The sequence below is a fragment of the Cetorhinus maximus genome, chromosome 22 (assembly GCF_964194155.1).
Source record: "Cetorhinus maximus chromosome 22, sCetMax3.hap1.1, whole genome shotgun sequence".
Lineage (NCBI taxonomy): Eukaryota > Metazoa > Chordata > Chondrichthyes > Lamniformes > Cetorhinidae > Cetorhinus > Cetorhinus maximus.
Window position 1 is genome coordinate 56,721,985 of NC_135900.1, and position 25,459 is coordinate 56,747,443.

Sequence of the window (25,459 nt, forward strand, 5' to 3'; positions counted from 1 at the left end):
CGTGGAAATATGGCCTCTCCCCTCGTGTTGACCTCCATCACTTAGTGCTCCAGTGCTACATCTGTGAACCTCAAAGCCCTCTCTATTTCTTGGTGCACAATTTATTCAGCTTCTCCTTGCAACCTGTTACAGCACTGGCAGTCAGCAGCAGGTTCCTTCCACTGCGCATAGCTCCCCTTTAAGAGCGGAACAGGCACCTCTTTAAGAGTTGTTGGCGAGTTGGAGCACATGTGAGTCTCACGCCCTCTGCTAGATCTCCTGTCAAACGTTCAGCAGCCAATAATGTGGATCACAGCCAGCTGACCACTACAAGCAGGCAAATGAGGGGTGGCAGGAAGATTGCGTGCTGTCTGCAGCAGTGGGACCGGACACAGACCGAATCACAAACCCCGTTCCCAAAAACCAGAAGAAACAATGTTCCATTTAAGAAAAATAAAATACCTTTTCAGGTTTAAAGTTGAAGGAGTATTGAGTGTATAAAAGATGTGGGTCTTTTTTGGCCTCATTGCAATCTTTACATGGTTTGGCTAGAGTGACTAAATAAATCAGGAGTTGATGCTACATTACAGCATTCAGAAGTGTTGCATGTGTTACCTGTATTATTTTCATAATCAGATTGAAACAAGTTGAAAGTCTAATATTTTTATGCTGTCAGTTGTGAATCCGATGGTTTTCAATTTTTAGTGTGTTGGTATTTATAGTGTTCAATGCAAGTAATGTGAACCATCTGCAGAGCATATTTTCATCTTTGATGATCAGTTGAAACTGCTTTTGGGTAAATTTATATTCACCTGCACTGAGAGGTAATATAAATTGTGTCAGCTTGACTAAATTGGTGGCACTCTTGTCTCTGAGTCAGTATTTTGTGCATTCAGCACCCATCTCAGGACTTAGGCACATAATCTTGGCTGGCAATCCAGTACAATATTCAGGATTGCTGTATTGTTGGAGTCACTAACCTTTGGGTGAGACATTAAAACAGAGGGTCTACTGCCTGTTTACACAGTTCAAGTAAATAACAAAGATCTCACCAAAGTATTTGGTAAAGAGTAGGGAGTTCCTGGTCTCCTGGCCAGCGTTTCCCCTTCAACCAGCATTACCAAAAGGCAACTTGAACAATCAATCTTCTCATTGTTATTGCGTGACCTTGTTGTATGTAAAGTGACTGCCCAAATTGCAGACAGCACATCTCAAAGTAACTCACTGCCTTCAAATTGCTTTGAGGTGTATCTAAAAGATGTGATCAGGTTCTGTGGAAAGGCTACCCTGCCTTCCTTTAAGTTATTTTCACTGTATCTGGAGTCATTTTTGCCAAAAGAGAATGTGCTTTTTTTACTTATGAATGGTGAGATGGAAGATGTCAACACTTGGCTGGCGTAATTATGTGCATGAGTTTGTAATAGCGAATACTGTTTCCTCGCCTCATTAAATAGAGGGAGAATGTAGTGACACAGCTGCTTGTTACTATAGCATACCATATCCTGTATTAATTAGACTGGTTCTCATTATTGGTAGGTAAGTACTTTCTAATTAATCATAAAGTTGAGATGTAAGATAATGGGATGAAGCTGCTTTCCTGTAGAAAGTCATTTTAAAGTTTAATTAACCACTGTGCTGGAAAAAAATATTTAACATTAAATTGGAAAGTCTGAATTGTTCATAAAGCTGCTTATTAACTTTGGAACCATTACGTTTATTAACTAATGAACCTAAAAAACAACATGTAAAGGCTATCTAATTTAAGAGATACTATTTTGAGGGGGGTTTGAGAACAGAAGGACCTAATGGGGTGCATAGTCACAACACACAGAAAGCAGAAAGACAAGTTAGTAAGAAAGCAGATGTGATATTTGGCTTTGTAAGCGCTGGTTAGGTCTCAGCTGGAGTATTGTATACACATCTGAGCATCTACATTTTAATAAGGATGTGAAGGCCTTGGGAAGGATACAGAGGAGGTTTACCATGATATTACCAGAGATGAGGATTTCCGTTATATGGTGACATTGAATAAGCTGGAACAAAAACAGAATTACCTGGAAAAACTCAGCAGGTCTGGCAGCATCGGTGGAGAAGAAAAGAGTTGACGTTTCGAGTCCTCATGACCCTTCGGCAGAGAAGTTCTGCTGAAGGGTCATGAGGACTCGAAACGTCAACTCTTTTCTTCTCCACCGATGCTGCCAGACCTGCTGAGTTTTTCCAGGTAATTCTGTTTTTGTTTTGGATTTCCAGTATCCGCAGTAGCTTTTAGCTTTTTGTTTTTATCTTTGAATAAGCTGGAATTGTTCTCACAGTAGAGAAGGTAAGGGAAGTGTTGGGTCCTGTGTATCCTCGTTGCCAGTTTGTCGTGAGTGGTGGCCGAGTTGGTTCTATTGATAGAGTTGATCAGCAGACACTTCTTAGGTGGAAAACTTCTAGTTTATTTACAAAGGTACTCAGCAGCAACTATACATGTGCTTTCACTTCAAACCCTATCTCTACACCACTAACTACCAACTACTGAGCTATCTCGTGCTACTGTCCTGTTGGGTATTAAAGATCATGTGATCTTCCTTAACAAACATTCTTCTTAAAAGTATATTACAGCTTAGATAAAACCATAATTGCCACAGGAAGACAGAATAGAGATTCAAAATATGAAGTGTTTTAATGGCGCAAGAAGGGAGAAACTGTTTCCCTGGTAAATGGGTCAGTAACCAGATTTAACATAATTGATAAAGAACTAGAGGGGAAAGGACGGTGAAATCATGGTGGGTTGCTAATATTTGGAACCCATCAGGACTTTCAAAAGGTCATGTATTTAAAGAGGACTAATTATGGGGATGTGGGATTAATGGTTGGGGTGACAATTCATTCAAAGAGCTGGCGTAGCCATGATGTCGAATGGTCTCCCTCTTTGTTGAAAGATTATTTAGCATTCTCACCATCTTGCACACTCTCCGTCTCTTTCTCCCACACTCTCCCTCTCATTATCCCTTTTCTCACTCCCCTGCTATCTTTCTCTCTCTCTCTCTCTCTATCTATCTATCTCTATTTCTCACTCAGCCAGGAACTCTTGAATAATGTAAGTTTTCAGGGTGCTGTGTTGAATGAGTCTGTGTCCACAATGATCTAGTAAATGTGTGGAGGAAGTTACATTGGCACTGAGCCTTGATCAAGTCCACTTTCTTCTGAAAGCACACAAGACATGTTTTGCATGTAGATGAACCAGTGCTGGCAAAAATCAATTTCTGCCTTGTGTGGTTAGGGCCTGTTATTTCAAGTTTAATTATATCCTGTACTCTTGGTATTGTATGAAACCTCAGTACTCTAGTAATAGCGTAGAATAATGCCTGCTTTGATTAGCCTTCTGATCATATATTGATATCCCAGTTATATTTATTTTTGACGCAATGAAGTAGTAAAACAATATTCATATAATAGATCCTAGAATGAGATTATAAGGCTGCGGAGAATTTGGGAAATAAACCCGAAAGAGTAAAGCTAGAACAGTTCTTAGGCAATGCCTTGAGTATATTAGTTATTTTATAAAAAATGCTAACTTATACCCTGTGATATTGCTTATGACACATTAGATGCTGTGTAAGAATAGTATATTATATAATAAATAATGTATAATTTAACGAAGGCACAGCTGTGTTCACCAAAAGTTTAATTGTATTTGGTCAGAGAACTTTCCAGATTGGAATAAACTTGTCAGTTTAAGGTTGTAGTTCACAACTGCCCTGCATTTTAAGATAGTTTGTAACAGAAACAAAATAACGATATCTGGAGTGTGACACTGACTCAAAGACGTTTACAGCACAGAAGGAGGCCATTCGGCCCACTGTGTCCATGCTGGCTAACAAAGATCTGACTACACTAATCCCATTTTCCAGTGCTTGGTCCATAGCCCTGGAGGCTATGGCAATGAAAGTAAATATCTAAATACTTCGTAAATGTTACGAGAGTTTCTGACTCAACCATCCCCTTTCAGGCAGTGAGTTCCAGACTCCCACCGCCCTCTGGGTGAAAAAATTTCTCCTCAACTCCCCACTTAGCCTTCTACCTCTTACCTTAAATCTATGCCCCCTGGTTATTGACCCCTCTAATAATGCGAAAAGTGCCTTCCTATCCACCCTATCTATGCACCTCATAATCTTACACACCTCTATCAGATCCCCTCTCAACCTTCACTTCTCCAAGGAAAACAACCCCAGCCTATCCAATCTTCTCTCATAGCTCAGACCCTCCAGCCCAGGCAGCATCCTGGTAAATCTCCTCTGCACCCTCTCCAGTGCAATCACATCCTCCCTATCGTGTACTTTAGTTGTCACCTAACCAGTGTTTTATACAGCTCCAGCATAACCTCCCTGCTCTTGTATTCTAATGCCTCATATGCCTTCTTAACCACCTTATTGACCTGCCCTGTTACCTTCAGGGATCTGTGGATGTGGACACCAAGGTCTCTCTGATCTTCAGTACTTTCCAGGGTCCTATCATTCATAGTGTAATCCCTTGTCTTGCTAGCCCTCCCCATGTGCATTAACTCACACTTTTCTGGGTTGAATTCCATTTGCCACCGCTCTGCCCACCTGACCAGTCCATTGATATCCTCCTGCAGTTTACGGCTATCCTCCTCACTATTTACCACCCTCCCAATTTTCATGTAATCCACAAAACTCTTGAGCATACCCCCTACATTTAAATTCAAATCATTTATGTACATCACAAATAACAAGGGACCCAGCAGTGAGCCCTGCGGAACCCCACTGGAAACAAACTTCCAGTCACAGAAACATCACCCTCTGATGCCTGCCTCTCAGCCAATTTTGGATCCAACGTGCCACTTTGCCTTGGATCCCATGGGCTTTTACTTTACATCTTCCAGTTTTAATATATTATTAAGATCCCCTATGCACCTGCATAGCCTGGTCCAACTTTCCCTTGTTCTTTTCTCCCCATCCCACCCCAACTCCATTTTTTCTGAAGACTGCACTCGAGCCCAGATTTTCATGACAATGGGGAACAACTCCATCGTTTGGTAGGCAAGCGTGAAACCCAAAGTGTGCAGATTAGACCATGTAAAATCAGGTCTGAACTTTGTGGATTCCTTTGGTTAGCCAGGGTACCACTTTGGAGAGGTAATGTATGTCTTCGGATCTGGTCCCAGGACATCTTTGGGGAGGTTAGGTGCCTTTTGGAATTGTTAAAAGTAGGCACAAGTGTACGTCAAAAGTGCATAAACTCTTTCCTGTCAAGTTCACTGGAACTGTCAACAGACCTGTCAAAATCAACTGTCAAAGCTTTTGGAAGCACCTTTCAAAGAGAGCTGTCAAAGCAACCTGTCAAAACTGTTGGAAGCACCTGCCAAAGGGGGCTGGCAAGTTCTGCCCTTTATATCATTGTAAAAACATGTCTGGAGTGTTAAAAAATAAATTATTGCTATTTCACTCTTTGTCCACATAAGCCTGAGGATTTCCATTAATGGATTTGTGCTGCATAACTGATTTCTCAACCATCCATTACCACAGTAGTGTGCTTGCTAGTTCACAGTTTGATTGACAGTTACAAGTGGTTATAGACTCTTTGATGTGGGACAATGAATTCTAATACTTGTTACAAGGGATTGTGCATTTGAATGAAATGCTTGTTGTTATAAAGTTTTATTTAGTTCAAGTGATGTAAATGTTGTAAATGGGTTTTTATGAATGATAGTGTTTTTTTTTCAGTACAGTAAAGTCTGCATACATACTTAGAACTTTATTTCATTTCTGCATGAGTCCTGAGGTCTGTCCATGATGGATACTGGGTAAGTTGGCACAGTAGCTGTTGGCATGAGTTGGCACTAAATTGGCTTGGGCTATAAAGAGCCATGGGAGTTAGAAGAAGGGCATAGGTTGGCAATGGGGCTATAAACAACCATGGGGTTGGGTGGAGCAGCATAATTGGTATAGGGACCATAAAGGGATGAGTGTCATATTTCAAATTTCGTTTTGGTGCCTAGATCACTGGAAGGATTTCTGTTCTTTGTACTGTTTAGCTTTGTATTACAGCCATTTTCTAAGACGTGATTTTGCATCTTTGAAATCATTTCCAAAATGACAAGTAGTAGGTGGTTCAAAGTGCAATCCTGAGGGCTGTACTTATTGCTGCTGTCAATACTTCTAATGTTCTGATTGGAAACTAGTGTCAGATAAAGACAAACTATGATCATGTGATGATACTGGATTTAAGAAAGAACTAAAATCCTGTGGCCTATTTTGTAGAAGGTGTATTTTATTTCTCTTAGTTTACTGGTTTGTATGTCTTTTTGAAGATTTATATTTGTTATTTCTTTTTAACTTTTAATACTATCCACTACTTGGTCTAGTGGGTAAACACTTGGCTCTGAGTCAAAAAGTTATGCACCAATCTCCATTTCAGACCTTGAGCACTCAAATGCAGGAGTACAGCATTGTCAGAGCAACTGTTTTTCAGCTATTTGGGCAATTTTTAACTCTTATGCAGTTAGTTGGCAGAACCTCAGAACTTGCCACTCAAGCAGTGCTGCATGAGGCCTGATTCTTTTTTATGACCAGGTTAATGACCAGGCTTCATGCCCCAAGGTGCCTGCCTGAAACAGACACAGGAAATGTCCACAGGGAATATTGTGTTTTCTTGCTGGCACTCGGTCCATTGTTAAAAAGGAATTTGTAAAAATGTTGCGAAGGCAAAAGAGGAAGAGAACTCAAGGCAACAGTGGCGCAAACCTTCCTTGTATGGTCGGGCTCCTAACTCCACAATCTACCTGTAAAGGGCTCCACGTCTTGCCTGTCAGGTTTCAAAATTATAACTGCAAAGTAGATTGTTAAAATAACTTTATGGTCCTCGCTTTTCATGTATGCATGAGATTTCTGCCTGAGTCAGGTGGGGACCTTATGCATCAGCTGCCAAGAAAATGGCAGCATTTGAAAAGGCCATAGGAAGATATAAGAGAGGCAAATTTACAGCTTGGAATTTAACTCCTATTTCAGGCACTTGAGGCACCATAGACACTTAAAGTTTCCTCCATTCAACCAGGACCCTGTTTGCCAATCCTGGTGAATGTTAAACGTGCTGGGACGCTATTCCAAGAGGAACAAATGCTTTCTGTGTAGCTTGGAGAACATTTCTTTCGAAACCAACAACATCAAAAAGGTCGTTCGTCTCATCATCATAAGTGCGATTTTTTAATGTAAAAATAACCAATGTGCTTCAGTGTTTCTGAGAGAAGACAGAAAGTCAGAAATATATATTTTTATTGTTATAAAATGTTAGTACAGTTTCATATTTCATTTAGATTTAGCACTATTCTTAAAGGAAATGTTGATTGACTCTGAATTATTCCCACACCCACAAACAATAAAGGAAGCTTGATATATTTATTGATTTTATTTTTATAACAAATGTAGGCACATTTAAAATTTAAACCAGTGGAAATAACCTAATGAAAATAATTCGAAGAACATACAGCTTCATTCATAACAATAGGAGTGTTTTTCATACTTCTTCAGAAATAAATGTTGGTTTTTGAACACTTTTTACAATATGTGTTTAGTTACTATTTTTGATTTTGTTCATTTATAGTCCAGACTGTTCTGGTCACTTCAAGAAAATGAAAAGGACACAGCACTTCAAAGGAGATAAAAGCATGAATAATTGTTTTATTTTGGGTAATTTAAAAATTGAAAAGAAAAAAAACTCTTAACTTTTCACAAATATAACAGGCAGGACCGGAAATTCTGGCCCAAAGTCAATGGACTTTTGGCTGCTATCCAAATTTTAGGGCCCCACCCGCGCCAATTCCCACTGCGGGTGGGACCAAAAAATCCTGGCCAATGAGTGTGGCTTGCATGATAGGTAATTGGTTAGATGACAGAAAATAGAGCAGTAAATAAATAGATGTGTTTGGATTGGAGGGAGGTAAACAGTGGAGTCCCTAAAGTCAAAATTGAGATCTTTGCTATTCTCAATATGTAATTGATCTGGACTTGGGTATAAGGACACCTAACCAAAATGTATATGATACAAAAATAGGGAGCACAGTTAATTATGAAGAGTACTGTAAGCGAATTCAAAAGGACAATAACAGGTTAGTAAATTGGTCAGATTGACGTCAGGTGAAATTTAATGTGAAGAAGTGATGCAAATTGAGAAGACAAATAAAGAGAGGCCTGGTACACTACAAGCTAACATTCTAAAAGGAGTCAAGTTGCAGAGAGACTTAGTGCTTCTGCTACACAAATCGTTGAAGTGGAAGGACAAGTTGACAATACTGTGTAAAATGCACATAAGATTCTAAGTTTTATAAATGCAGGTATTGAAAGAGCTCAAATGGTGTATTGACAGACAAACCAGGGAACTCTCCTTCACCTGGAAAGCTTGCCAGGGTCAGTGGCAGGAACCCTCGGCTGGCACTTGCTGAGATGCACCCGTGGGTGTACTCAACTTTTTAACTGAACCCCTGTTGTGTTTCTGAGGTTTGGCTGTTTAAAACCACATTAAGCTTCAGTTTAATGTGCAGCTTCCATCAGGAGATGGAGACCTGATGACCTTTCGCAGTATTTGATAAAGTTATTATTTGTCTGTTGAATGTGAAAGACAATCTGAATTAAATTAGTTCATTTTTAGGGTAGTATTCTGATGCTTAGAAATACATTCTGAGTGCAAACATGACTATACTGCTGCAGCACACTACACACTTCCTCAAATCTGACTTTACTTCCACTTTGTAAACAGCAATTATGACCAAACGTGCTTGTAGGAACAGCGCCATGGATTTTTTATTGCTTTGTGCTGGCACTTATACAAAACAATTGGCCTTAGTTAACACAGCAGGCGAGGCACACACAAAATGATTGACTCAGTTTCTGGTAGCCTGGAAAAATGCAATCACTGTCAACCATTTAAGAACTACAGAGTGGTGTTGTCCAATAGATATTGCTAACTAACCTCAGCTGTGGCTACCACAGCAACAGCATTTAACGTCCTAATTTTAGTAGACAAACTCACGCAAAACAGATACTTTACAAATGTATATTCACTTAACAAACATCTGCCAAAATTCAGTAACCAAGAAAGTAAACCATTCACAATGACCAAAGAAACACTTGCATACTCAGATTTCAAGATTACGTGAGCACATGAACATTCTGATCACAAGCTCAACAAGGATATCTGATCAGAAATGCAATTAGCTACATGTGATTAATGCTGATATATTGAGCAACAATGTTTTAGCATTTATCACACCATCCCAAGAGTCTCTAGAGATCAAGTCCAACCTCACTTCAGCATATAGTCTGTATAGCATCCAGTGAGGTAAAAATGTCAGATGAAGGAATTCTGAAAAAGAAGCAGAAATCACTGGAAATGTGCAGGAGCATGATCAGCATCTGAAAGAGATAAGTTCATGTGATGGGGCTGACTCTACGGGAGAACTGACAAGTTGCTGCAGAAATTTCTTCCGTTGAATAATGAGGACTGGTCAGTACTTAATCACTATTTCTCTTGTGGGTTTGCATCTCTGCCATGTTTTCTACCATGGTTGCAAGAGAGGGAAGACCATCAGAGAAGGGCCCACATGCTGCTTACTTCTTGTCGGGTACTGCTCTGTGACTAACTAGCACGAGGTACATTGATGTGAAATAAAACCTACCCAATCAACTTCAACAAGCCCTCACCACTGTCACATCAAATGATAATGATCTCTGCCTGCGTGGAAAAAAAGGTTGAAAGGCACTGGGTATGACAGACACTGAAGTGTGACATGTTAATGGACAGGAAATAAAATTTCATGGACAGGGAGTGATCTAGTACCATATATAGATATTTGATAGTTGTATCAATACAGAAACTGTATAGTCAATCACACTGCATCCAATAATATCTGCCGTAGGGCAAATATCATATATTGTAGAATCATAAAATAGCACAGAAAGAAACCATTCAGCCCATCAAGCCAATGCTGGTTCATTGGTAGAACTACCCAATTAATCCCACTCCTTTGCTCTTTCTTCTTATATCTATAATACTTTTGTCTTTCAAGCATTTATCCAATTCTATTTTGAATGTTACTGTTGACTCTGCTTTCACTGCACTGTCAGGCAGTGCAATCCAGATCACAACAACTCACTGCGTAAATAAAAAATAATTCATGCTGCCCCTGGTTCTTCTGCCAATCTGTGTCCTCAGGTGACCAAGTCTTCTCCTTCTTAAGCCTATCAAGATCATTCATGATTTTGACCACATCTATCAAATCTCCTCTTAAGCTTCTCTGTTCTAAGGAAAACAACCCCAGCTTCTCCAGTCTCTCCAAATAATTGAAGTCCCTCACCCCTCTTGCCATTCTAGTAAATCTCTTCTGCAGCCTCTTGAAGGCCTTGGCATTCATCCCAAAGCTTGGTGCTCAGAATTGAACACAACTCCAGCTGAGGTCTAACCAGTGTTTTATAAAGGTTTAGTTTAACTTCCTTCCTTTTTTACTCTATGCCACTATTCAAAAATGCCAAGGATCTCAACTTGTCCTGCTACCTTCAACCATTTGTAAACATACAACCCCAGGCTCTTTGCACCCCCTTTAAAATTGTACCATTTAGTTTATAGTGCCTCTCATCATTCTTCCTTCCAAAATGATTCACTTCACACTTAGTGCTAAATTTCAACAGCACGTTTCTGCCCAGTTCACCAGCCTGCCTATGACCTCCTGAAATCTGTTACTATCCGTCTCATTGCTTGCTACATTTCCAGGTTTCACATCATTTGCAAACTTTGTAATTATGCCCTGTATACCAAAGTCCGGGTCATTAATATACAGCAAAAAGACTGGTGGTCCCAATACTAGTCACTGGAAAACACCACAGTATACTTTCCCCCAGTCTGAAAAACAACCATTCACCACTGTGACTGCATTTAAATAACTCAAGTAGAAAAGGGAATATTCATCAGAAAATCAGCACAGTGAAAAATATTATAACTTGTTACTATGTTGAGTGGAAAAAACCATACATGAGTTCTTTGAAAGCAACTGACCAAATTAATATTTTACTAATAACCAGATTGGTATAATTCTGGTATCTATGCAAACATCACAGTTAAAAATAGACTGTCCTATATTAGAAAATTGATAGATTTTAAACGTCTTAAAATTACGCAGGGCTAAAAATAATTCTTTAAAGCTGTGTGTTCCAGTTTCTCACTCGGTGCTTCTGCTTGTTATGCTATTTGCCCACATGACTCTTATGCCTGACCTTTTGCCACGATGGGGGCCTCTGGCTCGGCCAAAACGGTGCCAGAGGCCCAAATCTGGAAGTCTCACCCCCAAACCTGGCATTCACCATTTTCACGGTGGGGGTTGGGGGCTGGGTGGGAGAGGCAGGTTGCGCTTTGGTCATGTGCAGTATACCGAGGCAGCTACACATATAAAACTGCAGCTGCCTTCAGTCAGATCTGATTTTCATCAGCAAGGATTGTGAAATCCAACTTGTGTGCTTTAGTCTCATCAAGGGAAGGTGTAAAGTTTGTGGGGTTCATTGGAGAGGTGGGATACCCTTTTGGGAACATCCCGGGACCCCTTTGGATAACACTGAAAAGTTGCAGCAACTGCCATAGAAGTGGCAAAAAACTCAATCACAGGCATGTGGCTTTCACCCAAGGGAGTTGGAGAGTGGGGCTGTTGGCCATGGAAGAGCAAAATTGTTTGTCCCTATTGACTTGGGCACCCCAGGTGGCAGGAAGGAGAGCAGTGTGCATTATGCCAAACAAAGATCCAAAATGGGAATGGTACCTTCAAACTTTCACACCATAGAGGCCTGTGAAAGTGACCAAAGTGAGGCCAGAGGGATGATACCAGACCAGGAGGCAAAGGCAGTGCAGCATGCACCAGAAAGGAGGTGGAGGAGGACAACCAGATTTTACCCTGAGGTCTACTGACCTCAGAGGTCATATCTCAATATGACTGAAATCCAATGCAGAAGGTGGCTCAGGCTAAGCCGTGAAGTGGCCATTGACATATGTGGCATGGTACAACAACACCTTGAACCACAGTCTGTTGATCCTCATGCTGTACTAGTAGCTGTCAAGGTTACTGTGGCTTTGAATTTTTATGCATCAGCTGCTTTCCAGGGCTCAGCAAGGAACCTCAGTGGAATCTTACAGTCAGCCGCACACAGCTGCATCAAGGCAGTCAGTGATGCCCTGTTCGCTCGTCTGGGGGAAGCACATTAACTTCCTGCTGGATGTGGCGTCTCAGACACAGAGAGCCACAGGTTTTGCAATATTAGCAGGCTTCCCTCAGGTGCAGGGGGTTATCAACTGCACTAATGCCACCATTAGGGCTCCAACTCATCAGCCTGATACCTTTGTGAACCAGAAGTCCTTCCACTGTGCAGGTAGTTAGTGACCAGAGCAAGGTTTTCCTGCAAGACCATGCAAGGTTTCCTGGCAGCTGCAATGACTCATTCATGCTGAAGAATTCACAACTGCCTCAGCTTTTTCAATCACTAATACAGATCCATGTTTGGCTTCTGGGAAATAAGGAGGTGGCTAATGACCCCCATTAGACTGCCACAAACAGACCCTGAACAGAACTATAACAAGAGCTATGTGGCGACCCAGACTACAATAGAGCAGGCTATTGGCATTGTCAAAATGTACTTCAGGTGCCTTGACCACTCGGGTGTAGCTCTACAGTATTCCTCTGCAAGGGTGTCCCGAATAGTAGTGTTGTGCTACATGCTGCACAATATCGCACAGCGGAAGGACTTACAACCGGAAGGAGAAGAAGCCCGGCCCTGAACTGCAGCATCTGAGGATGAGGAGGAGGAGGAGGAAGATGATGATGAGGAGGATGCAGCTGTCCATTCTCAGGGACCTGACACAGAGGAAGAGGAGGAGGAGGAAGAGGGGAAGGAAGATGAGGATGAGGATGCTGCTTTCTATTCTCTGGGATCTGACACAGCAGAGGAGGAAGAGGAGGAGGGCAGCAATGGCAGATTAGCTGAGAGGCATGCCCTTGTAGCATTGACCGAATCTTTGCAAGAGGGGTCGTCACCAGAAGTGCTCTAATCCAAAATAGATTCACCTAGTGTTCTGAAATCTCACACTTACCATCAGGCATTCCCTGGTGAGCAGCTTCCACATAATAAACCTTTTTCCTCGGGGAAATGCCCATCCCTGACAAGAAAGAAAACTGACATCAAGGAGCTTAACTCAGTTACATGAATCTGTCTTAACCATTAGTCTCAACATATTGCAAGTACATAGCTTGAGAAGTCCTTCACAACCTGGATCCTTCAAATCTCCGCCAATGACTTCAATGAGACACCAAAGATGCCACTTTGTGCATACTCAAACCATGCCCAATATGCTGAGAGAGCATGACTTCACACCAAATACCTGCTGCTAGGTCTTTAAGTGCTAACTGAGACAAAGCTAATGCACACTGTGCAGGGTGAGGCCACGACTGCTAGACCAGCTCGTTGAATAACCTTCCACATTATCCACTCACCTGCATGGTCCAGTTTCAAGAATGTGCAGAATATGCAACATGCAATACTGCCATGAACCTTGGCTACCTTACAAAACACAGCCTCTGCCAGCTTGATCACAAAGGCTTCAATGTAGTGGGGAGAGCAGACAAGTACACTTCACTGGAGCATACATGGCATCTTGACCTGTGAACCCTCCACGTAGTTGACTATGTAACAATGACGTGCAGATGACTGCCTTGCACCCAGCACTCATGCCTGAAGTGCATCTGATGAACTCCATCTGATCATTAAGTCTGATCATTTGAGCTTCCTTAATCGTGATGGACAATAAATGATGCAAGGAGGCATCTCAATCCATGATCCTTTGTTCATCGCTACCTTATGCACTGGAGAAGGAAGAAGCTTTCCAATGCTGGATACTTATGATCATACCATTGCTCCTGATGATGGCGGTGCTAGATAGACCTCAGCACTGGTAAGAATGGCCTTCATTCTGTTAACATTCTCATTGAGGTTTGTAGTGTACAAAAACACAGACTTCTTTGAGTACATTGATCTGTATTCACAAAGTGCCTCGTAGTGATACTAACTAAGTGAAAGTATAACCAAGGTGAACCCATTAGTACTCTAGGCAGGATGGCGCCCAGCACTCATGCATGCTGCTATGAAGTGCTCCCTATGTTGCCTCAGCAGAGGTGGACACAGGCTGCTCACTTCTCATTCTATATCTTATTGAGAAGCGCAGCGGACGATCTCATCGTGCAGGCACTCATTGGGACCTCGTTCAGATGGCAGCCTCTGCATCTCTGCATGGGCAGCAATGGTCACTGGAGCAGACAGGGACTTTGGTAGAGGAGCTGGGGAAGTGGAAGGAGATGAGGGCGTTGAGAATCTCCTGGTACCTTCACCCTCCTCAGTGATCTCCACAGCCCTAGGTTGGCATTCAGGTGGGGTTGATGGGGTGGGCTGTTGGTGCGCTGCTGTTATCCAGGCAGAAATTTTCCCAGTTCTGCATTCCTGATTTGGAATTGAAAATTCAGGCCTTAATTTTTGATCAAAGCATTGTATAGAGAGAGAGAATGTCTTCATTCTTTCATGTGTGAGAGGCCATGGGCCGAATTTTCAGAGCAGGATTGGGAACCCGACACACGGATGAATTCCAGGTCCAGACCCTGCACCAGAACTGCATTGCTATTGCAGTACTATTTTTAAACTTAAATGGGCTAATTAGCCAGGAGGTGATCTCAGTGCCCATTAGAGATGCTGAGCCAGGAAGTGGGAGCTTCCTGACTGTTGCCAGCAGTAAGAGCAGGCAGTAGCCTGGATACAGTCGTTGCCTTGCTGATTTTAAGCAGGCAGGAGGTTGAAAGCAGCCACAGGAACAAGGTTTGGTGTGGTGCTCTTGCTGGCACTAGTTGATCCCTCAGGTTTCAAATCAAAGCAACTGCACAGGAAATCGACAGGACCCCACAGCAAACCCAACAGACTGTTTGTTTGTTTGTTTGTTTGTTTGGGCTCGCCAGGAAAAAAAATTAAAATTCCAAACTCAGACAGGCTCTTTCTTTTAAGGGGCTGGTAATTGGCAGGGCCCACGTTTCCCGCTTCCCCTGAAACCTGGCCGTTTGAAAATTCAGAATTGCCAAGCAGTGCCGTGATCCTGATGCATTCAGCTGGACCTCAATTTTCAAATCCTGCTTGTACCTGTTCCTAACCCCATGGCTCTTTGAGAACCTGGGCGCATATCTCATAAGCCACATGGGACTGAGTGATTTAAGTATTGTGACCATTTTCCATTCTTGTGGGTCTCTAAGGAGAGGTACTAATAATATGTGTGTATTTGAGTAGTTTGCAACAAGTACAAACAGCTTTTCATTTTGAAAAGAACTTCAATTCATGATGGAGTTCCCATATATTACTTATTCTGCCCCATTAAAGGTCGACTGGCTTGGAATAATTTCAGTGTAAACCATTTAAATTATAGCAATGTGCTGTTACTAAATATTAAGACTTTATATTATTCTAATAACTCTAGTCTGCCAATAGTTAATTGTTGGCATTGTAGATAGAAGTTACTTGTGCCAATTTTCAAATCACTTAGAGACTTTGATAAGCACGCTTCCAATCATTTTTAAAAATATTTTTATTGCTCTAGAAATGTATTGCATATAGCATTAAAGTATAAAAGTTAATTGACAAATAAAACACATCCCTGAATACCTATTATAGTATACAGTGGTACTGCAATAGATATTTTCAATATCGAAGGCCGCAATTTTCCTTGTCACAGTGTATGCCACACAAAATAATCGATCTTTAATAATGACAGTATTACCTTGTGATGTTCACTGGGATCCCACAAATCATTCAAAATACTTTCTAAAAAATCTTCCATTTGCTATTTCTTTCTCAATAGCTAAGGTGGAATTTTCCGTCCCCATTGGTGTTGGGCGTCATGGCGGGCGCAAGTGGACAATGTGGCAGGAAGACCAAAAATCAGTTTCACGACGTCGTGAAACCAGTTTGTGATCATGAGATGCCAGTGAATGTGTGATGGCCTTGAGTGTTTGAGTTTAGAGTGATAACACGGCTGCCTTACCCTGGCAGCATGGATGAGATCATTCATCCTTTTTCTGCACTCGATGGCCGACCTCTTATGTGCAGCATTGGCACTGACACCTCTGCCACCACCTCCCAAGCCGGAGTTATGGGCCTCCTGCAGTCAGAGCAGGGGTGGAGGACATCACGGCGGGCCACCATGATGCCCAGAAGGTGTCCCAGGGATGCACCACTGAATCGGGGGCTGCAGTCTCCTTGGCTTTTGGAGCCTTATCTTCACTGGAACTGCAGTTTAAACATGACACCCCCCCGTGTGAGCAAGCGGTGACGTAACAGCGTGATGGGCAAATCGGAGGCCGCCCGCTAGCGAGATGGTGTGTTTCCTGTGGCTGCATAATTAATTAGGCAGGAATAGGATGATATGGCGTGAAAACCTGTCATTGCGATGACTATTTTCCTGCCTGCTATCGCACTTAGAGCAAATCTGGGACGATGCCGCTCTAAATTTTGAATGTCTAAAATGCAAAATTTTAAAAATGAAAAATCTTAAATATTTCACAATTTTGCCAGAGATATTTTTGCTGAGAACTGTGGTTCTGGGGAGTTGAATTTGGATTGTGCAGTTTGAGCACATACAGGGCAGGATTTTCATTCCCGGGTCGTGATCGCACCATTGGGATGAAATGCTGGTTGGGAACCCACTAATGTCGGTGATGATGTAATTTGAATGAAGCATTGATGCCCCCCACATACCTCCCCACAACCCAGTCTGCTAACAGGAGGCTGCCTCCGTTCATCAGTCTTCAGTGTCTTCTGTGGGGTGTCCACATGCCATTTGGAGCTTCTGACTGCCCTCAATGGGCAATTAAATTTCATAGTCATCACCTCCTACATATTTAAGTACCACTCATTAGCTGAACTGCCAGGTCATATAGTAATTGTGTATTGAATATTTTAAGCCTCCTCAGTAACACAAACATCGCTGAGAGCGTTATTTCATAGACATTGACCAAAATTGATGGTCAAGTAGGTGTTTTGCTTTTTTACAATTTACCATTCATGTGGTTGAAGTCTGATTTCACATTCTAAGTTCTCACTTGGGCTATCCTGCTGGAAGTGCCTCCAATGGAATTGATTGCATATATTAACTGTAAATGAAGTTGACCTTACTTTTTACATGCAAGTTTGGTACTTTAGAGAAAGATGACAGTGAAACATGTGTAGTATTTTTATAACTTGATTAAATATTTGCACAGGAGTCTTTGTTCCATACAGGGGAGGATTTTTGCAAAATACTGTTGGGTGGGGACAAAGTCTGAGTAGCGCTTGAGATATTAAAACAATTGGTTAAGTAATTCTTGACAGCATTTAGATTTTTTTATTATTCATTCTTGGCATCTGGGTATTCATTGCTGGCAAGACTAGCATTTACTGATCATCCTTAATTGCTGTTGAGAAGGTGGTGATGAGCCACCTTCTTGAACCGCTGCAGTCTATGTGGTGTAAGTACTCTCACAGTGCTCTTAGGGATGGAGTTCCAGGATTTTGATCTAGCACTGTGAAGAAGCACAGAAGTGTTTCCAAGTCAGGGTGCTGCATGACTTGGAGGTGAACTTGCAGATCATGAGATGAGGAAGTCAGCAGGTTAGAAGATCAAATTTGAATCTTGCAACATTTAACTTTTACATTTAAAAAAATCATATTTCTTCAAAAAAATCATATTTCTTCAAACAAATGTATGGCAAAACAGAATAAAGATTTAAAAACTATCTGTCTGAAATGCAGATATACGTATTATTTGCCTTCATGTATTGTAATTAAAGTCCACAGTCTAAGAATTACATTTTTAACACTGCTGTTGTTTGCAATTAGAAACTATTTTTGGATGCAATCTTAAGTACAGATTACTTGTACTAAATTGATTTAAAATAATAGATTCCTTAAACATTATTCAGCTGCAGCTTCCAGCAATCACAGATCCAAAGTGTCCATATTCTATGAGCTGAAGGAGCTTCTAACCCTCCTCGTTATGGTCAGTTTAAACAGACTCACATGTCAAGTCCTCTTTCTGGGTAATTTCTGGCCTTTAACTCTTACTCAGTCATTTAAATGGGACTCATTTTGTCAACATTAGAAAACTGGAGCAATGATGAAGATTGCAAAGGGGAGGAAAAGTGGAATCAGATTAACTTTGTGACTAAATGGGAATGGAATTCTACCCATCCATTGCCCCCTAGCTCCCCTTCCCAGGGGGACAACATTTACTGAAGCTGAAAGCTAAACTTCAAGTTCAAAGACCTTCAAAAGTGAATTTAAAACATGAATTTGGGTTCCCCAACTCTCATTTAGCATGCCAATACTTTCAGCTATAGCTGTAATTTGAGCCTTGCATAGTCGTTCAGAAAATAAATCCTTCATACGAGGGAACAAAATACAAATCACAGCCTGATGGCTCCACATTTTCTATGGGCTGAATTTTACACTGACTGGGCAGGCGGGTGCCCAACCCGATCTGGCGTGAAATTGTGTGAGGTGACACCCTGCGAGCATCCTGAGGTCATCCCACACTCTTGCGATATTTCAGTAGGCGGACGCGCGCGGGTGTCGGAGCCACGCCCTCAATCAATTAAAAGCCCACTTAAGGCCATTAAAAAGGCAAGATTTCATGCTGCCCATGTGATTCGCGCTTGTCCAAAACGCCCCTGTCATGTGAACCCAAAGTCTACTCAGTGCCTGTGCAATAAAGTTTAGAGCCACTCACGTCCAGCATTACAACTGGCGAACCCTGCACCAAAAATAAAAGGTGAAGCATACTCAGGCTATCATAACAAAAGCAAATTTAATGTTATTGTCACATTCAAATCATATTGACATGACTTTTACTAGTGTTGATCTCCACACCAGTAGACATATAAACCAACCATAACTGAACAGAAGATCACCCGTGACAGTCCGTTTTGTGCTCATGACACTTTTAACTTATGTTTGCAAGTGCTGCGCCTTGGTGCAAGCCCCTCCCCGCCACTCGGTGGCACTGGCATTGGAGACAACCTGCTGACTCTGCTGTCTTGTTGGCCTTGATGACCTTGGCAGGGGTCGTCCTCTGGACAGTGGAGCCTGTGCTTGCCCTGCCTGGGAGGGAGTGGCCAGTGCCATGGGCTGGCATCTCCCCGATTATTGCAGCCTCATCAGATGCCACGGTCACTGGCAGAGAGGAGCCCGCAGCGATGACAAGCAGTTCATGTGCCAATGTGAGGTCACTGTGGACCTACCTGCTCACCATTGATGGATGGGCACCTAGCTGGGATATTGGGTGCCTCATCCATCTCCCATACTGGCACTGACCACCTGAGTTCAGTGCCTGTGTGAGGGATTGCAGGTCTGAGCGCAACCCCAGGAACCCCTGATTCTGTCCCTGGAGCTGCCTTGCCATGAGAGTCGCCACCTTCTCAATGGAGGAGGCAGTGTCCTCGGCCATGAGGGTCAACACAGTGGTCATGCTCTGCAGGGTCTCCTCCACAGCGGAGACCATGGCATGCAGAACATTATGGATCTCCACAAGATCCTCCCGCACATCTCGCTGGATGTCTAGTATCTGCTGCCTGATGGATGACTCCGGAGGATCATCATCTGCCTTCGATCAAGCATCATCCTGGTCCCCAGCAGTCCTCCAACTGCTGGCACCCTCTGCCTCCGCCTGCACCTCAAGCGAATCTGAAGTGCCCTCGCCAATGTGCACCGACAATGTAGCTAACAATCTAATGCCCACCGAGGTGCTGGTATCTGCGCTGGTGCCTGGTTCAGAGAGCGGGTGTGACACAGGTGCAGATGAAGCCCGGCAGTCCTCTGGTGTCAGGGGTGGCCCTTCGAGGTCCTGAGAATGAGTGCATGCTGGCAAATTTAAGGGTGAGACAATGGAGATCAACACCATGGTGCCCTCGTCTTTCAATGATCATTGGGGACTCCCATCAATTAAGAGACTACGGCCTGTAACGTCCGCACTCCCCAGTGTCGGATTCGGGGGGGTTACCCCAAAGATGTGCTGGGGAATCCCCCTGGGAAGTTCCCAGACAAGGGTTTGCACGGCAATTGCCTAAAAATGTTAACTTCCTCTGGACAATTGCGCTGTGCTGGGAACCATCCAGAAGTGCGATTTAAATCGCAAAGTGCGGATGGTTCTGCCGGGATTATACCAATAGTACCTAGGAAAAGTTAGATGAATTAAAACCTCTTCTAACTTCCGGGCAACTATTGTAAAGACCCAGAATGACCCACGGGACTCCCCCACACCCCTGCCCCCCTCAACGGAGACTCGCCCCTCCCTCTACCTTGGGACACCTCCCCCCACCCCCGACCTTTGGAACCCCCGACCTCCAGACCCCCCTACCTCCGGACTACCCGCCCGACCTCTGGCCACACCCCCCCCCACCCATACACCAGACCTCGAGACCCTGCCACCCTGACCCTGGAACACCAACTGCACCCCCTGCCACCTGACTACGGGACACCACCCCCCTACCCAAACCGGAAACCCTGGCATCCAGACCCCCCACCCCAGCCTTCCCGGATCCTCCTGAACTCCAGACTCACCAAAACTCTGGACCCCCCCACCCCTCCCAACCTCTGGACCTCCTTGCAACCAACCCCTGGGCCCTCCCCCACCCAACCTCCGGACCCTCCCCCTCCACCCTACCTCAGGACACCCCTCCGCCCCTGACCCTGGGACAGAACCCCTCCCCCCCACCACCCCCCCAACCCTGACCTCGGGCTACCCCCAAACCCCAAATCCTATTCAGTTACTGTCGACACTTTACCTTCCTCCTGGCCTGTCAATTTCCCTGGCCCTTTAAACTTACCTTTATTACTGCAGCAAGTGCTGTAAAAAAAGGGGCCATGGCCTCTTTGAGTGTGCTGGATCTAGACTTTGCTGGGGCCTGCGAGGATTCTTTCGATGCAGGCCCCAAGCAGCTCCGGCGAACGGAAGCGGCAATGCAATTTTCAAGACCAGGTAAGTGTGCATTTATTTCTTTTAATTTCTGCGGTCCAGCACTTTCCCACCCTAGCCAGGAGTTATGGCAATACAGTAGAATGGTTGCACAAGCCTCTGTGCACTGCACTCTTACCGTCTTCTGACACCCCCGCCTCTCCACGCCCGGTTGCACGGGGAGCGTGCCGGCTCTCCAGCTCCAGGGTGTCCTGCTAGAACCTGGTCAGCAGCAGCAGGTTGTGTGGGCCTCCACCAGTCCGCGATCTCTCCAGTTGGTTATGGGATGTCTTCTCCTGAAAGAACAGAGGAGCATTGATTAGTCCACTCTCTACCGGCAGCCCCATTGCAGCCTGGCCAACCCCAGCTGAGGAACACCCTGCAGTGCACATCTGAGTCGCGGTCCTAGAGCCACAAGGCGCTCAGTCCAAGCAGCCAGGGCTCACCCCCTTGGCCAGCTCCGATGTCATTGATAGTTGGCACTCAGACTCTAACACCCCTGAGCTTAACACTTCACCTCTGAACCTCTTGCGGCACTGCCCCCACGTGCACCGCACAACATCATGACTGCTGACCTGGGCTGCCACCTCCTCTCCGGCCATCTTCGTCAGGTGTGGTGGCTTCCTCCTTCCGCCCCTTAGTGCAAGGGTGTCCCACCTGGCAGCCACCCCCTCCAGGAGGACTGTGGAGCACTCGTCTGAAATGTGGGGGGTTGAGTGCCCATCCGACCTGCCCTCCCACCTGGCATCTCCAACCGCTGCTGACACCATAAATACCATCTCTGTTACGCAAACTGTATGCTTCTTCACCAGCAGCCTTCAAGGGGCTGCCTGTGCCGTTTTTAAACTGGTCGCTGGGTCACCATTGAACCCAGTAGCTGACCGGCCCCTGCCCCCGCCTGGCCCTTCCCAACCATTGGGAAGCCGTGCTTCATGCTGGGCAGGCCTGTTTCTTGGCCACTCCTGGGCCCGCCGAATGCGCCTGCCCGCCAAGCTGAAAATTCAGCCCTATGGAGAGAATTTTCCCCCCGTCAGGGGGATTGTGCGGGGGCGGATGCGGACGGGCACGGACCTGATCGGCCCCCCGATCGGGTCCGCGCCGCCATTTTACGTGGGCAGGCCAATTAAGGCCTGCCCAGCGTGACGCGCACCCGGAAGCGCTGTGTGCTCCCTCAGAGGTGCCTCAGGGAGATAAGTTTTAAGTTTGAGAAATTTTAATAAAGAAAAAGAAAAATTTAAGACATGCCCCCTCAGGTGACAGTGTCACATGAGCTGGGACATGTCAATGAACTTTAATGAAAAATTTTATTTAATTTATAAACCCTTCATGAAACCTCATCCCGCCCGTGGATGAGGTTCCATGAAAAATGCGAAGGCCGCCTGGGCTCTTCGCCTGCCCACCAAGCTTAAGGTTTGATGGGCAGCTCTCTCAATAGGGTTAATTATTAATTAATGGCCTTAACAGGCCTTTGACAGCTGCGCTCCCGCCAAACTGAAAATCTAAATGACGCGCAGTGACGTCGGGACACACGCCCAATGTCACCCCGTGTCATTTTACACCTCAGCGAGAGGGCCCCGCCCCTGCTCACTTAGCCAAAAATTCTCCCCTATGTTTATTTCACAAAAGGCATTTTGATGTATCTGCCCAAAGCAGTGGCTCTAACTTATATACTGACCAGAATCACAATGTTGCTTGAAGATTCTAACATGCAGAATACAAGACAATCATTGAGTGAAATGATAATATAAACTTTGCAACTTTATTTTTTTTGTCCTTTCTAATTTATGATGCATTTACTGAAAGAAAACAGCCATGTTAAGAACCTTTGCTCAATAGCTACAGGGAGAGATGTTATCATATTGTGCTATGTAAACACCATAAGGAACCACTCCGAATAATCACAATATAATACAAAATAACACAACACAATCCAAGAAAGTAATCTAAAGAAGATACATAGGTTGAAGAGTAGTATTTTTCAGTGGTGACTAATGATGCCTACCTGCAATTGTTTGCCTATCAAAGTAACATTTTCATGACTTACATTATTTGTTAGTGGTCCACCACAGGAGTCAAACAATCTTTGTGTTAGCCAACAATGAGATGAACTATAATTTACTGTGTACTAAGTATTGAAAATTGTAGTATAAGGGTATCTGGCATAGCAAGGTTTAATGTGGGACTGGGAAACAGTAACGCCATAGTGTGATGTAAAGAGGCACATGACCTAAGGCTAGAGTCATTTATGGACTGGACAGAGACTTGTGTAGATGCAAGCATGGAGTTAGCTCATAGCTTGGGCTATGCCCTGTATATATGTATATAGTTACGTGTTATCAATATGTACTTAATGTTCAACCGTTCATGAGACCTACTGAACATACAACATACAACAAAAACTTGCAACAAATTCCCTTTTCTGTAGATTTGGAATACAGTATTGCTAAACTTGAACAAAAGAACTTGATTACAAAAAGTAATAATTTTTAGAGTTAATTTGGAAAGAATATTAATGCTGTCAGTTTTGAAGCACCTTGCATTATCTAAGGTGTTGCCAACAAACTCCTCAGCTAATTATCACCCATCACTACTAACTTTCAATAGTTTCAATAAGTTTCAATACTAACTTCCTGGGCACAGTTAGGAAGCTGATTAACTCTTGTGACCAACTGTTGGTTTTCAATTCATCCAGGTCCATGCAGAGCTCCAAACAGCTCCATAAGGTTTGTTGAACAGAAGTTTAGTTTTTTCTGTGCACTGTTTTTAGTGGAGTTGTTAAAACATTCATGTACCACTTCCACTATTTAACACAATCATTTTAAATACATAGTCATAACCTATGTTAAAATAATGCAGGCAGGAAGGTGAACACTAAAAATGGTGCATAGACAAAGTTCCATTCGGCAGAATGTGAGTGCCATTTTTCACAAGTTTTCACAAGTTATCATCAGTCAGCAAGTCATTAATGACTCAAAGAGATTTTTTTTTAGCTTCCATTTATAATCACAGGTGTGGCACACAAGCATTATCACCAAACAAATCAAAAACATGCAGTACACATCTCAGTCTTTAACTGTGTGTTACATTGAAGACAGTTTAACGCAGAGTTAGAAATGAAAGCTAAAATAGAAGGTAAATTGATGGACAAGGCCTTAACACTTTTTTTAGCATGTTAATAATGATGTGTTGATAAAATAAATAAATAATAACAATTAAATATTTCTTTCCCACAACCAGTGATCAGTTAGGCTTCTTAATATCCTTCAGTACAACTTTATGAATGTATGAAGTGGAACAATGGTGAGCAATGATTATAATATGTATCTAGATAAATGTCTGAAACATTTTAGCTGTACTTCAGTCACACATGCAAATTTGTTTTACTTTGTAAAATATAAAATAGAGATTTGACAAATCAAATAACTAGGGTGCTAGATGGGGAATTAAACTTATATGGTGGGGAGGGTTCAGGTAAAGGTATATTTATAAGCCAAATGAGAAAAGTCAAGGCTGTAGAGCAGAGTGGTGATTTGGGTAAAATCTACTAGAGTGCATAAGGTAGGGGCAGAGAGTTTAACCAAGGCTGTAGGGCACACTTGACTAGGATCACATAAGGAAAACATTGTAAAAAGTTAAAATTAAAAATGTTATGTCTGGATACGTAAAGCATTAGTACAAGATAGATAAATTGTTAGCACAAATAGAGATAAATGGGTTTGATCTACAAGTCATTACTGAGACATGGTTGCAGGTTGGGACTAAGGTTGGGAACTAAATATTTGGGGTACTTGAAATTTAGAAAAGATAGGGAAAATGGAAAAGGAGGGGATGAGTAGCCCTAATAATAAAAATTGAGATAAAGACTATAATGAGGAAGGGTCTTAGCCCAGAAAATCAGGATGTAGAATGAGTATGGGGATAGCTAAGAAATAACAAAGGGCAGAAAATACTTATGTGGGTAGTTTCTTGCTTTCCTAACAGTAGTTGGAAGATTAGACAGAGTACCAATCAGCAAATTAAATGTACAAGGGTACTTCAATAATTTGGGGGATTTTAATCTTCATAAAAACTGGGCAAAGCAAATTGGCAAGACTAGTTTGGAGGATGAGTTCATGGAATGCATTTGGGACAGCTTTCTAGAACAATATATCAAAGAACCAATTAGGGAACAAACTAATTTGAATGTAATATTGTGTAATGAGGCAGGGTTAATTAATAATCTTGTTGTAAAGGATCATCCTGGGGAACAGTGATCATAATATGGTAGAATTTTATATTGCGTTTGAGTGTGCTAGGGTCAGACCTGAAACTAGAATTGTAAATTTAAAGCTAACCAATTATGTAGATATGAGGATCAAGTAGATGAGGAAATTAAGTAAAACAACATAATAGTAGATAAGCGATGATGAACATTTATAGAAATAGTTTATTT

General features: G+C 43.0%; 1 protein-coding gene across 4 annotated transcripts in view; it reads left to right on the forward strand.

Annotated features, from left to right (window-relative positions):
* The window catches only part of ptprz1a (protein tyrosine phosphatase receptor type Z1a), a 261,256-nt gene that overhangs the window by 21,065 nt on the left and 214,732 nt on the right, over nucleotides 1-25,459 (forward strand). The gene's annotated exons all lie outside the window — the stretch shown is intronic.